Genomic DNA, 14,896 nt, shown 5'->3' with positions numbered 1-14,896 from the left:
TGACAACACTTCTTTTTTAATTAAGGAATAAGCTATTTACATTAAAAACAATCATTTTAATATATTATTCAATTTTAAATATCAATAATAGTACCAAGTACACTATATGGTTTGGTATTAAATATAGAGATAATCGATTATATATCACTGAGTTTGTCACAGGTTTACAATTTGCCATTAACTTTGTCATGTTCTACGAACATACACCCTATAGTGACTCCCTACTACAGAAACTGCAATTGGTGCCGGTCGGGAAACCCCCTTAGGTACCGGTTTTCCCAATCGGCACCACTTCTGTCATCGGTGCCGGATTCTAGAACTGGCATCTTTGTAATCTCTGGAAAGCAAAAAAAGAAAGTCGGCTCGATGCATCGGCTCAAGCAATTTCCCCCTCCTGTTCAACCCCCTTCAACCCGAACACAAGAACACAAAGATGAACATATAAGAACACACATGAACATCAAGTACACAAGAGTACAACATGAACATATAAGAACACACATGAACATCAAGACATACATTAATACAAGATGAACACATAAACAAACATGAACATCCCGGCACCGGCACCGCTTCCGCTGGCGGGTCGCCGTCGCCGGGCCATCGCCAAGTCCCCTCCTAGCCAGATCTAGTGGATGGGAGGCGCCGCCACCGCCTCCGCTGTCAAGGCACCACCGCCGCTGGGTGGGGAGACCGCTACCGGGCCGTCGCAGCCCCTCCTGCAGTCGTCGGGCTCCCTTCCAGGCCAGATTTGGCAGAGGGGAGGGCTCCGCCCGCCATCGCCCGCTGCTGAGAGACAACTCACGGGTGAGAGGAGGAGAGGGGGCGGGCCGAGTGGATAAGGTTGCCCCCTCAACTCCCACTCAGCGAGTGGATAAGGCCGATAAAATAAAAAAAAGCGGCTGTCTCTCAGCTCGGCTCGGCTTGTTTGGTAGGGTGTCGTTTTTCTATAAAAAAAGCGGCACCTTTAATATACTGCAGATGTCGGTTTTTAACTAACCGAAACCTATAGTACATTAAAGGTGCTATTTTTTAGAAAAAAACTGGCACCTATAGTATAGCTGTCGGTTTTTCTATAGAACCGACATCAATAGTATATTAAAGGTCCCTTTTTTTCCATCTTTTGAAGTGGGAAAAGCACTATAGGTGTCGTTTTTAGCTGGCCCTCATCGTCGGCGTCGTCCCTCATCGCCAAGCAGCCACCTCCGGCCCTCCTTACCTCGCTGAGCCGCCTCCGTCTGACCTCCTCTTCAGCGCTGACCCTCGTCGCCGAGCCTCGCCGAGCTGCCACCGGACCTCCCCGCCGAACCGCTGCCGCCACCGGCCCTCCCCGCTGAGGCGCCGCCGGATCTGGGAGAGGAGGGGTCGCGGAGAGGGGAAGCGACGTGGCCGGCGGTAGTCGTCGTCGTGGCGCGGTAGTCGTCGTTGTCGCTCGTAGGCGCCATCACCGACGCCCTCCGCCCCGCGCCGCCAACGGCCCCCTCCACCCGCGCCGCCGTCGAACCCCTTCGTCCATGCCTCCGCCGGCCCCCTCCACCCCCGCCGCCTCCCTCCATTGTAGGAAGGAAGGAAGGGGAGGGGAGGGGAGGGGAGGGAGCAGAGAAGGAAGGAAGGGAGGGAGGAAGGAAGGGGATGGAAGGGAAGAGAGAGACAGAGAGGACGGAATGAGTGGTGGAGGAGAGGATAAGGATGACTAGATTTTACTTCGTTATGTAGGATTTTTGCAAGCGGACCACATAAGGTTCGCGTGTGAAAATAGATTTTCGCAAGCGCCGTTTAAGTGGTCCGCCTGCGAACGGACAGCGAACTTCACCCAGCGGTCATTTGGCTCTAAGGGTCATGTCCGCCTGCGAAAAAAAGACCCCCACATCGGGAAAAATGCCTAGTAGTGAGACGTGAGCGTAAAGTTGGAGACTTGTTTATGTCTCCGGAGAAAAAAAAACTAAATTTTTTCATGTTTCCGAAACTAAGGAAAAAAGACTGACACTATCCATCTCCGGTAGACGTACATGTGTTCGACGTACACTTTGACTTTCCCGACTCACCTCTCTCGTTTTACACGCGTATACTTTTTAAATTATTAAATAGTGTGTTTTTTAAAAAAAATATGAAAGTTGACTTAAAAAATCATATCGATCCATATTTTTTTAAAAAAATAGGTAATACTTAAAAAAGCACGTGGTAATGGAGGAATTTGTTCCCAACCACAACCGATTTCATCCCTCCATTTCTTATGCCATTGATTTTAAAAATACATTTGGACCGTTTGTCTTATTAAAATATTTATATAAATATATAAAATATGCCATTCTTAAATTATTTGTAGCGATACAAATTACACCACAGAAATTTTTTTTAATAGGATGAATGTTAAAAACAGAGGTTAAAAAGATGAACGGTGTCAAAGATAGAAAAAAGGAGAGAGTATTAGTTTTTCTTTTAGTAGAATATTATCTGACCATGGAGTATTCCATCGTTAGATGCGCTGTTGCAACACATGTGCCAGGGAGTTAATTAATCTCGGTCTAGACGTGGAAGTTAATATTATTACTACGAAGCGATTTCACAACGGAAACCCGATGGAAATTTACGTGTAATAATAATGTAGCTGTTCATTTATTTGAGGTTGAGTTCTAAAATACAACTATAAAATATCATTTTTTTTATCATTAGTACGCTTATTGTCTGCCGCTAATATGCTTAGTTAACGTGGAGTTTGGAATGGGGCTAGTAGTTGTGTTTACTCAAAGTTTTTTTTTTTTTTTTTTTGCGGGGGGTGTTTATTCAAAGTATCTTGACATCTAAATTCCACGAGAAATTAATGTCCAGGAAATTGTGTCAAATTAAATCGCAGATATGAAACAGAAAGAGTTGGTCACCGTGCAGAATTACCTACGTTTTAGGCTAACCTCTCTGTTTTTTTTTTCTTGCCGACACTATCTGGTCTAATGGCAGTAGAAACTGCAGGGAAAAAATACATGCAAGTTCGTATCCCTTCATTGATTACTTAAATTTGCTTCCAATTCGGTTACTATATACTCCCTCCGTACGAAGTCGTCTAGGACAATGTTTAAGTCAAACCTTGAAAATATAAATCATGAATAACTCTCTAGTTGTTGAGTTTAATAATATAAAAATTATATTAATAGATTTTTTTTGAAAAAATACTTTCATAAAAGTATACATATACCACTTTTTAATAAATATTTTTATAGAAATAAGAAGTCCAAGTTGTGTTTTGGAGACCGTGTCGGTGTCCTAAACGACTTTCTTTACAAGTACGGAGGGAGTATGTGGTAGATTTACGAAGTATTCTGATGACTTCCACGGGAAATGTCCATGAGTATTCAGTAAGGTTTGAACATCTATCTTCTATCTATTATATACTAAAAGTCCATTAATCTTCCTATAAACGCTCCTAAACCGCCATGTGGCGTTCCTAGAAACGCTCTTAAGTCGCCACATGGCATTTTATAATCTCACCGTTGATTTTCATTTAAATTGGTGGACCCATAATTTTAGACAGTTAGATTAGATCTATTTCCTTCCTCTTAGTATCACGTGCATATGAGTAAAAACTAGCGTAAGTACTTATGATGAAAAAAAGATAACGTACTGTTCACTTAAAAACCAAACACACGTATGTAAGTACGAGAAGAAAAACTATAAAAAAAACCTTTAGATACTGTTTACTAAAAAACAATAAAAACATACGTACGTATGCACGAGTAAAAAAACTATAACACCCTTAAAATATGTATGCACATCAGTAGAAAAATTAGACCGTCATTTTAAAATAAGATTTTCTATACTATAAAAACACGCAATATGTTACACCATTAGATTAGCCCGCTTTCTCTTAATAAATATTACAAAATTTGGTAACCCGGATTATATTATTGAATTATTGGATGAAGGACCATAATTTAATAATTTAATAATATTAGATAATTTAATAATTTTGTTTTATATTAATGGTTGAATACTACAAGTCCATTAAACTTTCTTAAAACGCTCTCACGCTGCCACATGCCAATCCTTCGAACGCCCTCATGCTACCATGTGACGCTAATAAAATCCATCCCTCAATTTTTACTTAAATCAGTGGGTCCAATATTTATAGCCACCCAACTTAATTGAGATTAAAATAACCTAGCGCCGCGGTATATAATCCGCACAATGAAAGCAAGTAGTTGGTTCAAAATTTATATTTGCTATTACAACATTTAAACTTTAGGACTTATGTTGAATACGTATTTAAATAAATACTATAGATCACATATATCATAAGGAAACAAGATATTTAGATCACTCCTCTTTATTCAAATATATATGTAAGTATATAACAAATTGTGTGAGCATGTATGAACCAATTAGAAGGAGGGGTAACTTGATGGCACAAATAAAACAAATTTATTAGTAATAATAATTTTCTAGGAGTTGTTTAAAAATAGAGCACCTTATTTTTAATATACACTTAATTTGTTCGACATTTGTTTTAAACTAATTAAGTCAATCTCCTTTCAAGATAATGAAAAAGATTATAATTGATTTCTTACCGGTATAAATTAAATATTGTATAGTTTAAAGCTAACAGATAGGTTGAAACAATTATCCAAGCAACACCGTTGAAGAAAATTTATAGAGAAATAGTACTTTTAAAGTGTGATAGGTGTCATCCAGTTGATATACATTCTGTCACTGTAAGTTTTTTAAAAAATACGAATCCATACATGCCCACGCGAATGCGCGAGCTACCTTCCTAGTTATAAATAAATTATATCGAAACCACCGATCAACACGGAAACTAACCGTCCATGCATGCATGATTTAAACTTAACTTAGCATCGCATGTTCGGCTGGAACATGGCGGGAAAAACTGTAGAATTAGCTCGAGCAGCGTTGTATCGCGATTTGCGTTGAAATTTTCTTTTGCTGGCTGAAACCGTCTAAAGAGCATGGTATTGAAAAAAATTAAAACATGTCAAAAGAGTAGGAGTACCCATGTGACCAATGTAAACGTTCCCCGGCAAACTTGAAAATTTCTGAGAACGTAGTACTCTCGGCCATATGGCGCATGCATATTCATGGAAACAGGAGGTTGCTTCATGAGATCAGCAATATTGTCAATAACTATAGAAGTAGGAGGCCAAAACGACTGTAAATAAGGTGCATTGTCAGTGAATGTTCCCAGGATTTTGATTGTCTTAGGCATGAGATCGATCCTATATAAACTCAACAAATGTACGTGCTCTCAACAATAACCCCCTTCGATCAAGCATTTTCAAGCATCTCGATCAGAAGGAAACGGTTGCACAACACCTGAGAAGATCAAAATGGACGTACTACTACTCAAAAGGTGACTAGTTACTCAAAATCTTGATCAAATTAACAATATTGTACTTTATTTATTATATATAGCTATTGTCATGAATAAACTAGCTCTCTAACTGAATGAATCCACTCATGCAGGGCATTCGAACTCCAAGCCGAAACAACATGGAACAACAAACCACGGCAACTCCTACAAAGAAAACAACGGCCAATCAACGGCTTCATCGTATTACAATGGTAGTTAGTTTGCTGATAAAAGCAGTACATTATATTATTACACCCTGTAATTCTACATATCATATGGTTTTTTACGCGCTGTTAATTTTGTGCAGGATCATCCTGTAGAATCAAATCACAAGAACTAAGCCAACCAGAGGGGGGTGAATGGTTAGTATACCCAAAAACCGAAAACTTTTAGCGGAAATAAAAGTTACCCTCAAAATCGATGGATCGCGGTCTGACCGAAGTAGTTGCGCCGGTCTGACCGCTGATGAACGTCGGTCTGACCGAAGTAGATCGATCGGTCGAACCGTCGAGAACGCCTGTCGTCGACTCCTGTCGCCACCGGTCTGACCGCCGTGTGCCCGCCGGTTGGACCGTCGCGATGCCGCCGGTCTGACCGCCGGTGCGCCGCCGGTTAGACCGCCGAAACCCGGTGAAACACAAATCGAAGAACTCTTAAAGTGGATGACGACTTTATTACTTCTCTCTGTGTTTACAAAGTGCACCAACAGCACTCCTTACAAAAATTTCGACTAAACTCGAAACCCTAACTCAAAACTCAACTCAATTGCTCTCTAAAGCGATACCGGGAAGCCTCACGCTCCCCCTCTATTTATACATGAGGTAGGCAGCCTAAAGCCACGAACCAAACTCATACTAGGAATCCTAAACACCTTAGGAAACCCACTAGTACAAGAAAGAAACTTTTCATCACCAAACGTACCAAATTTGGACTCCTTCCAAATTCGACTCCGCATCCCATACGCACACAATAACTCCATCGTATGCCATATGGAAACTCCATCAACCACGTGCATCAACTCTAGTCTTAGTATCCCGCATGATCTCTGACCACCACGGACGTCGTCTTATCCCCAAGCCGACTCCCGGTCCATCACCGCAAATACTCTCCCGAGACATCGAGTCACCTACACATGGAACAAACAAAGAAACCATATTCCGAGACCAAGCTATCTCCAACTTGACTCATTAGCAGCAAACAATATTATTACATACGTATAGTATCCATCTATAAGTCATAATCATGGAATAAACTCGGATATCCAAATAAACAACCCGAAACCGAAACCGACACGGTGTCGGCCGGTCAGACCGCGGGCTGCGCTGGTATGACCGCGCATTACACGCCGGTCTGACCGGCTACCAGAGCCCGGTCTGACCGGTCCACATAAAATGATAAATCCTGCAGATTCATTTGTAAATCCAATCATCTCCAAAACCACTTCGTAAATAAATTCCAAATAACAAAACCAATAATCTCTAATGCCCAATTGTTCATCACAGAATAATAATAAAAAACACCTTTGATTTTACAATCTCCCCCTTGAGGAACACATTGGCAAACTCACAAAAAATATTTTGGTATTTGGTGGTAAAAAGCACACTTCGTACAAATGTACACATCGTGCTCAAAAATCCAAAAGAAAACTTCTCCCCCTTTTTAAAAGAATGAAATTCCCATTTGAACCAAAAACATGCTCTTCTCAGCATCTCTCCAAAAATTCACTTTGCTTCTCCAAAAATAAAAAATTTTCACATTATTTCTCCCCCTTTTGACAATGATTTCATCAAGCATAGGAATTATGTTCATTAATGTTCAAGAGCTTAGCATACATATAGCATATCATGTCATGTATTGCAATAAAAAGAAGATGAACCCATCTAAAACATAACAAGCATGCATTAAAGTATAACCATGAACCAAAGATTTTACATTTAAGCTTGAATCAACAATCAAAATTCATGATTTCATACGATTTATAATGCAACATCTTAACAAGCACATAGGTTGAAGAATAAACACTAAACACATATACCTATTGCATTTATTACTCTTTCTCAAATAACCTTTAGCACAAAATAACCAAGAGAATTTTTTTAACTTTTTCTTTTCTTGAGCCTTTTTGCTCATATTTTTCTCTTTTATTCCGGGTACGTCCTTGTCGTCAAGACTGTTTCCAGGGATTCGGCACCCATTATTTTGCTCACATCGAATACGTCCTTGTCGTCAAGACTGTTTACAAGGATTCGGTATTCATTTTTTTCATATTTTTTATTCTCTTTTTCACAATGAGCAATTAAAGCCATTTGAGGAATAACAAGTCAATAAAGCATATATATAGAGCATTTATAGATCAAACCATATGCTAGCATCAACATTGCATATTTTCTTAATTCAAGTATAGAATTTAAGTGTCATGCATCATCTTCCTTAAAAGCAAAATCTAAATCTCATGAAAAGACTAGAATACATACAAGCTATGCTAGAGACAAATAAACCTTCAAAGTATTGCTAGCATGCACAAGAAAATACCATATGCATAAACAAAGCGCTCTTTTCTCAATTTTTTCATTGTCATATTATTGCTTGATAAAACCATGAGGTACAAACTCCCCCTCAAACCATGCCAAAAGGATGAATTACACCCAATTCACCACGGAGAAAAGCAAAGCGATTAGAATCCAAAGGTTTAGTGAAAATATCAGCAATTTGCAACTTTGTGTCCAAAAACTGCAACTCAACATCTCCTTTCTCAACATGATCCCTCAAAAAGTGAAAACGAATATCAATGTGCTTTGTGCGTGAGTGTTGAACAGGATTCTTAGCAATATTAATAGCACTAGTATTATCACAAAAGAGAGGTACTTTCTCAAAAGTAAGACCATAATCTTTCAAAGTAGATAAAAGCCAAAGAATCTGTGAACAACAACTAGCAGCAGCAACATACTCAGATTCAGCAGTTGATTGAGTAACACTAGATTGTTTCCTAGAAGACCATGCAATCAATGATGTACCAAGAAAATGACATGTTCCACTAGTACTTTTCCTATCAATTCTACAACCTCCAAAATCAGCATCTGAATATCCACTTAGGCATATAGAAGATGAAGTAGAATACCAGATTCCAAACTCAACTGTATGATTGAAATACCTCATTATCCGCTTGACCGCTTGACGATGTGAAGCACGAGGAGAAGCTTGAAAGCGTGCACACAAACACACAGCAAACTGTATGTCTGGCCTAGAAGCAGTTAGATACAATAAAGATTCAATCATACTTCTATACTCCTTTTGATCAACAGCTTCATCATCTTCATCAGGATCCAACACAGCTGTAGAACCAATTGGTGTTGAAATTGGCTTGCAATTCTCCATCTTGAACCGTCTCAAAAGATCCTTCGTATACTTCGTTTGATGCACAAAAGTACCTTGAGGTGTTTGCTTAATTTGCAATCCCAAAAAGTACGATAACTCACCCATCATGCTCATCTCAAATTCCCTGCGCATAGTCTCAGCAAAATCTACAACCACAGCGTGAGTCGAACAACCAAAGATGATATCATCCACATAAATCTGAACGAAAAGTTGATTATCACCATGCTTAAGAACAAAAAGCGTTTTGTCAACCTTTCCCATTGTAAAACCTTTCGCAAGCAAAAAGTTTTTAAGCCTATCATACCATGCCCAGGAGCTTGTTTCAAACCATACAAAGCTTTAGACAATTTAAAAACATGGTTGGAAAAATCAGGATTTTCAAAACCTGGTGGTTGTTTGACATAAACTTCCTCCTGTATAAAACCATTTAGAAAATCACTTTTCACATCCATTTGATACAATTTAAAACCTTTTGAAGCAGCAAAAGCCAACAAAAGTCTAATTGCCTCAATTCTAGCAACAGGAGCAAAAGTTTCATCAAAAAGTTTCATCAAAAGTTTCATCCAAGGGTACTTCGACTGGCAGGATGCCGGAGCAGCAAAACTCAGATCATCAGTACTACATTAACAGCATGGGCAGCAACCACGGCCAACAGGGAGGTGGTGGAGCACAGAACAGCACCTAATTTAGACTTATAGATTCATGTGAAATCGTTATTAATTAGTTTGGCTAATCCCCTGTCTCGGCTTGTCATAATATGTGTTTTTTTCTTCTTAGGCAAGAGCATTAGGATGAAGAAGTTCCCGTCACTCAACGGCTGAATTGAACTGATCGAATTGATTAATTTGGCAATGCTTGTTGAAGAAAAAAAATATGAAAATTCATACTTTATTCAAATAGGATAGTAAGCATGAAAAAATGTCAGTGTTCATGAGTCTTCAGGCGGTTCATTAGTATATATGTACATTTTTTATGCGTCGATGTGTGTTCGATTTGTTCATATTATGTTCATTCATTAATTGTTCGGTCAATATACATATTGTATGCAGGGTCTCAAATAAAATGAATGTTTGGATGGCATGTCATTGAATCTATGTGTGAAAAATTGTTGGTCAATCAATTGAATTCCTCTCGCGCAGTTTCCCATGAAGAAGGATTAGACTAAATTAATAGTAAACTAGAGATTTAGTATTAAAGTTATCATGAAACTACATATCTTATATATTAAATCCCTTGCGCTACTACTATATGTTGCAGCTATAAACATGGTTTTGTGATTAAATTGATAGTAAATCTGTAGTGTTGTGATAAATTTGCTATTCAATCTAAGTCATGTGAAACTCCATGTTCAATCTACAATTCCATGAAAAACTTAATGCTAAATTTTGTGATACATCGATAATAATTTTATCAAAATATCTATAGTTTTATAAAATTTACTCTGAAATTAAACTCGCCATAATATATCCTTCTGGTGTATAGAATTAGTGTTAAGTTCTGTCAGTAGGTAGGTACCTGCTGGCTCGTTTACAGTGTTTTCTGAGCATGTGTGGAAAGAGAAATCTGTAGGAATTTTGCTGGAAGTACAGGACCTCTAGAAGGTTTCAACACGTCAATTAAATTATGTACAATCACCGACCAATAGAAGCCGTCCACAATTGAAACTTAAATTACCATCACCTCTGTTTGGTTGGAACGTGGTCGGAAAAACCGCAGAATTTCTGTATCGATTTGCAATTGAGCTATTTTTCAGAGCCAAACGAAAAGTAATTTGTGAATAAAACTTTTATGTACGTATTTTTAGCGATCTAAAAGTAAATATAGAAAAATAAACTTCGACAAAAAAACCCTCAAAATTAGCTTCAAATTTGAGATTGAAAATTCAAATTTTGGCTGCAACCGTTTGAGCAGCCAAAAAGAGTACTCGCTGTACCAAAATAAGAATATAAACATTTTAGAGTTGGATACATGTATTAGAAAAATAGATGAAATTAATTGAAAAAAAATGTGACGGTTAATAAGAGGAGTGAAAATTTTTGAAATGCTATATATATAGCATCGAAGTTATATGATAATGATATATAACTAGGAATGTAGCCCGCGCGATGCGCGGGCATGTGTATTAGTTCGTTAAAAACATGCTTGATAAGTTAAATTGATATGTTTTTTCCATTCTTTTTAATTGAATGTTCACTGTCTCACTCTTTTCTTATGAAATATTAAGAATTTATTAATTAATGAATATATTTTATGTGTATCAAGCTATTCTTACCTCTAGTTCATATGCATGTAAGTATATTAATTCTTGCACAACATCAATCTATCTATGATATGTGGCACCCTTATGATATTTTTCTAAAAATACCTAGTCAACAGGAGTAATAAAATGTAAATTTAATATGAAAAATATAACTTTTAAATATGAAGGGCCATCAATTATGCAATGCTATTAGTGGCTTATATACACGCCAGAGTAAAAACCCATGACACATTGGAATTTAGGATATCACATAATTATCATTGGCTTTTGTCTCTTTATATATGTGAAGGTAAATATGACTCGTTTAAAACATATATAAAAAAGTAAATAAAAAAATATTGTTGGGACATAAAATGAGATATTTTGTATAGTTAAGGGAGTACACTGATTCAAGCTCGGTGTAAGTGATCTATATAATTGTATGAGTAAAAGCATTACGATGAATATAATTGTTCAAACGATTAAAAAAGTTGGATAAGAGACTTAAAATTATTTGTGCTAATATGTGATAGTCCGTATGTGAAATAACATTAGCAATGCATGCTAGATATTATAACTCATTCATTGTGTCCTGCTCTGATGCTGCTAACTTTCTATTTCTTTTCTCAAAGTATTGCATTTTTTCCATTGCTAAAATAAAAAGTTTCGTGAGGTCCAATTTAATTGTGCGATGTGGAATACAACCCATATGCCATTTCATAAAGATTGTGCGAGGCTCCACGTAGTTCGATGGAAATATTATTTGATGTCTAAACATAACTGCTCACGTGTTATTGCTTTTAAAATGTAAATTTTTGTTGATGTCATAGATTGAATATTTTTCTATAAAATTATATTAGAGTTATAATTTATTTGCTCCAAACTGACCTTTTTTTTAATAATTTTAGCTAGCTTGTAGTGGGCATAAATTAGTGCCTATCATCTTTCCACTTCTAAATTTTTGTTACATAGTTAGGCATTTTTTATGTTTGTGCCAATTTATTATGTCTGCTACAATCATATATATAATTATACACTTAACCCTCACTAAAGATGCAAACTGTACAAAGTAACATACTACCTCCGTTTTTTATTTGATAACGCCGTTGACTTTTTCTCACATGTTTGACCATTCGTCTTATTCAAAAAATTTATGTAATTATAATTTATTTTATTATGAGTTGTTTTATCACTCATAGTACTTTAAGTGTGATTTATATCTTATACATTTGTATAAAATTTTTGAATAAAACGAATGGTCAAACATGTGAGAAAAAGTCAACGGTGTCATCTATTAAAAAACGGAGGGAGTATAAGATTACGTTGTTTAGCTACGAAATAAATTTATTTTGTACTATGTTTCTGTCATTATCATACATCATTTCTGCGGTAACGTTTCCTTATACATGGTTTTATCTAATTAGGTTAGTTGTGACTTATTTTCTTGATTATCATCTCATGCTATATTAAGCCATACTTCCTCCATGCATGATACGATCAAATTTCCTTGTTCTGTTCATTTAGGTCACGTCAAACTTTGTTTGTGCTTATTCATTGATGTTTCATATCTTAATTTATATGCAGTGAATATATACAAAAATTGATTTCGATGGACTGCAACACTGCATTACGATTAGGCTGGAAGATTTTATCATATGAATGATCTCTCTCTCTCTCTCTCGTTAACGGAACATACGCGCGGAGTATGTGTGGTTGACTCATGGATAGCATCATCAAGCGACAGAGCATGGCGTCATCTTCAATTTTTTAAATAGGTTAAGATTAAGATTAGATCTAGTGATTGAAAATATTGGCCCTACCAATTTAAAGAAAAAAAATCAATGGTTAGATGTTTTTCTTTTTTTTTAATTTCTGTGTTTTTTTCATAATTTATTAGAGTACCATATGGTGGTTTAGGAGCGTTTGTCGAATTGCCACGTGGTGACTTAGGAGCGTTTATAGAATCTAAATTTAATATTTGTGTAATATGGTGCTTAAAAATTTGCTCTTAAAACATTTATATTAGAAGTCTGAGCTATTTACATGTATATGGATTCATCAATTAAAGTTGAATAGTTAAATTAGAGAAAGAAGGAAGGAAAGTGGGAGGGATGTATGTACTTAGTCACCGTGAGGGGAGGAGGTCCAGGAGGAAAGGGCAGTGGAGATGATTTTTATGGGTTTTGGGATTTTTTTTAAAGATAGATCCGACGATGTAAAATATTGGGTCCACCGTATTAACTGAAAATCGATGGCTAGATGTATTTCTTTTTTTCTTATAATTTCTTCGATTTATCTGATTTATTAAGTCCCGGTTGTTGTAAATAATCGACACATATAAGGCCAGCCACGTGGCATGATGGTCCATATTCGGCACCTATAAGTCGGTATAGGTGCCGATTTTTGGTACAAAACCGGCACCTACACACATTATAGGTGCCGATTTTACAATCAACACCGATGACTGAAGTCATACGTGCCATTATCTGGGTGTCGTTTAGAGAAAACGGCATGTAAAAGGGTTTCTTGTTACCTATGGTGTAGTTGAATGTGCTCCCAGTAAAATTATTGATTTAACCCCAGTCCACCTGGTCATCTTGTATGAGCACAGCTACTAATTAAAATCTTTTTGATTAGCCGGCTGGTTTACAAGCTCATTGGATGATTTTCTAGCAACAGTGTAAAAGAAAAAAAAAACTATCGATGTTTTTTTTGTCACAACTCTGTAATAAAAAAAAGGTTCTCAAACTACTGGTTTGACGTACGAAAACCAAGCAGTTTTCATGGTTTTATTTATCGGTAATATTGGTTCACAGTGATGACCCCACGTCCTTTTTTTTGGTTGGCTCCACCGCTGATGGCAGGTATAGATCTAATCTAACGGTACAAAATAACAGGCCCACCAATTTAAATGAAAATCGACGGTAAGATTAGACTCTGCCAAGTGGCAGCCTAGGAACGTTTGTAGGAGCGCCACGTGGCGGCTTGGGAGCGTTTGTAGAAAGTTTAATGGACTTTTAGTATATAATAATAACTAGGAAGGTAGCCCGCGCATTCGCGCAGGCATGTATCGCACGGGTATTTACGTGGATTCGTATTTTTTAAAAAACTTATAGTGACAGAATGTATATCAACTGAATGACACCTATCACACTTTAAAAGTACTATTTCTCTATAAATTTTCTTCAACGGTGTTGCTTGGATAATTGTTTCAACCTATCTGTTAGCTTTAAACTATACAATATTTAATTTATACCGGTAAGAAATCAATTATAATCTTTTTCATTATCTTGAAAGGAGATTGACTTAATTAGTTTAAAACAAATGTCGAACAAATTAAGTGTATATTAAAAATAAGGTGCTCTATTTTTAAACAACTCCTAGAAAGTTATTATTACTAATAAATTTGTTTTATTTGTGCCATCAAGTTACCCCTCCTTCTAATTGGTTCATACATGCTCACGCAATTTGTTATATACTTACATATATATTTGAATAAAGAGGAGCGATCTAAATATCTTGTTTCCTTATGATATGTGTGATCTATAGTATTTATTTAAATACGTATTCAACATAAGTCCTAAAGTTTAAATGTTGTAATAGCAAATATAAATTTTGAACCAACTACTTGCTTTCATTGTGCGGATTATATACCGCGGCGCTAGGTTATTTTAATCTCAATTAAGTCGGGCGGCTATAAATATTGGATCCACTGATTTATGTAAAAATTTAGGGATGGATTTTATTAGCGCTACATGGTAGCTTGAGGGCGTTTTAAAGATTGGCATGTGGCAGCGTGAGAGCTTTTTAAGGAAGTTTAATGGACTTGTAGTATTCAACCATTAATATAAAACAAAATTATTAAATTATCTAATATTATTAAATTATTAAATTATGGTCCTTGATCCTATAATTCAATAATA

The 14,896-nt window shown here is 36.7% G+C and overlaps 1 long non-coding RNA gene and 1 other non-coding gene across 2 annotated transcripts; one reads left to right on the top strand and one right to left on the bottom strand.

Moving 5' to 3' along the window:
- Nucleotides 1–436: 436 nt before the first annotated feature.
- On the bottom strand, nt 437–1,575 carry LOC112936205 (uncharacterized). The gene is made up of 2 exons (XR_010734354.1): nt 1,220–1,575; nt 437–789 (listed from the first exon to the last, which is right to left on the bottom strand). It is a non-coding gene; the product is annotated as an uncharacterized protein (transcript).
- Nucleotides 1,576–5,260: 3,685 nt separating this feature from the next.
- LOC4345352 (uncharacterized) lies at nt 5,261–6,035 on the top strand. The gene is made up of 3 exons (XR_001548195.2): nt 5,261–5,359; nt 5,473–5,571; nt 5,667–6,035. It is a non-coding gene; the product is annotated as an uncharacterized lncRNA (long non-coding RNA).
- Nucleotides 6,036–14,896: the final 8,861 nt, after the last annotated feature.

Source organism: Oryza sativa, chromosome 8 (assembly GCF_034140825.1).
Source record: "Oryza sativa Japonica Group chromosome 8, ASM3414082v1".
NCBI lineage: Eukaryota > Viridiplantae > Streptophyta > Magnoliopsida > Poales > Poaceae > Oryza > Oryza sativa.
This window is presented reverse-complemented; position numbering and strand designations above follow the sequence as displayed.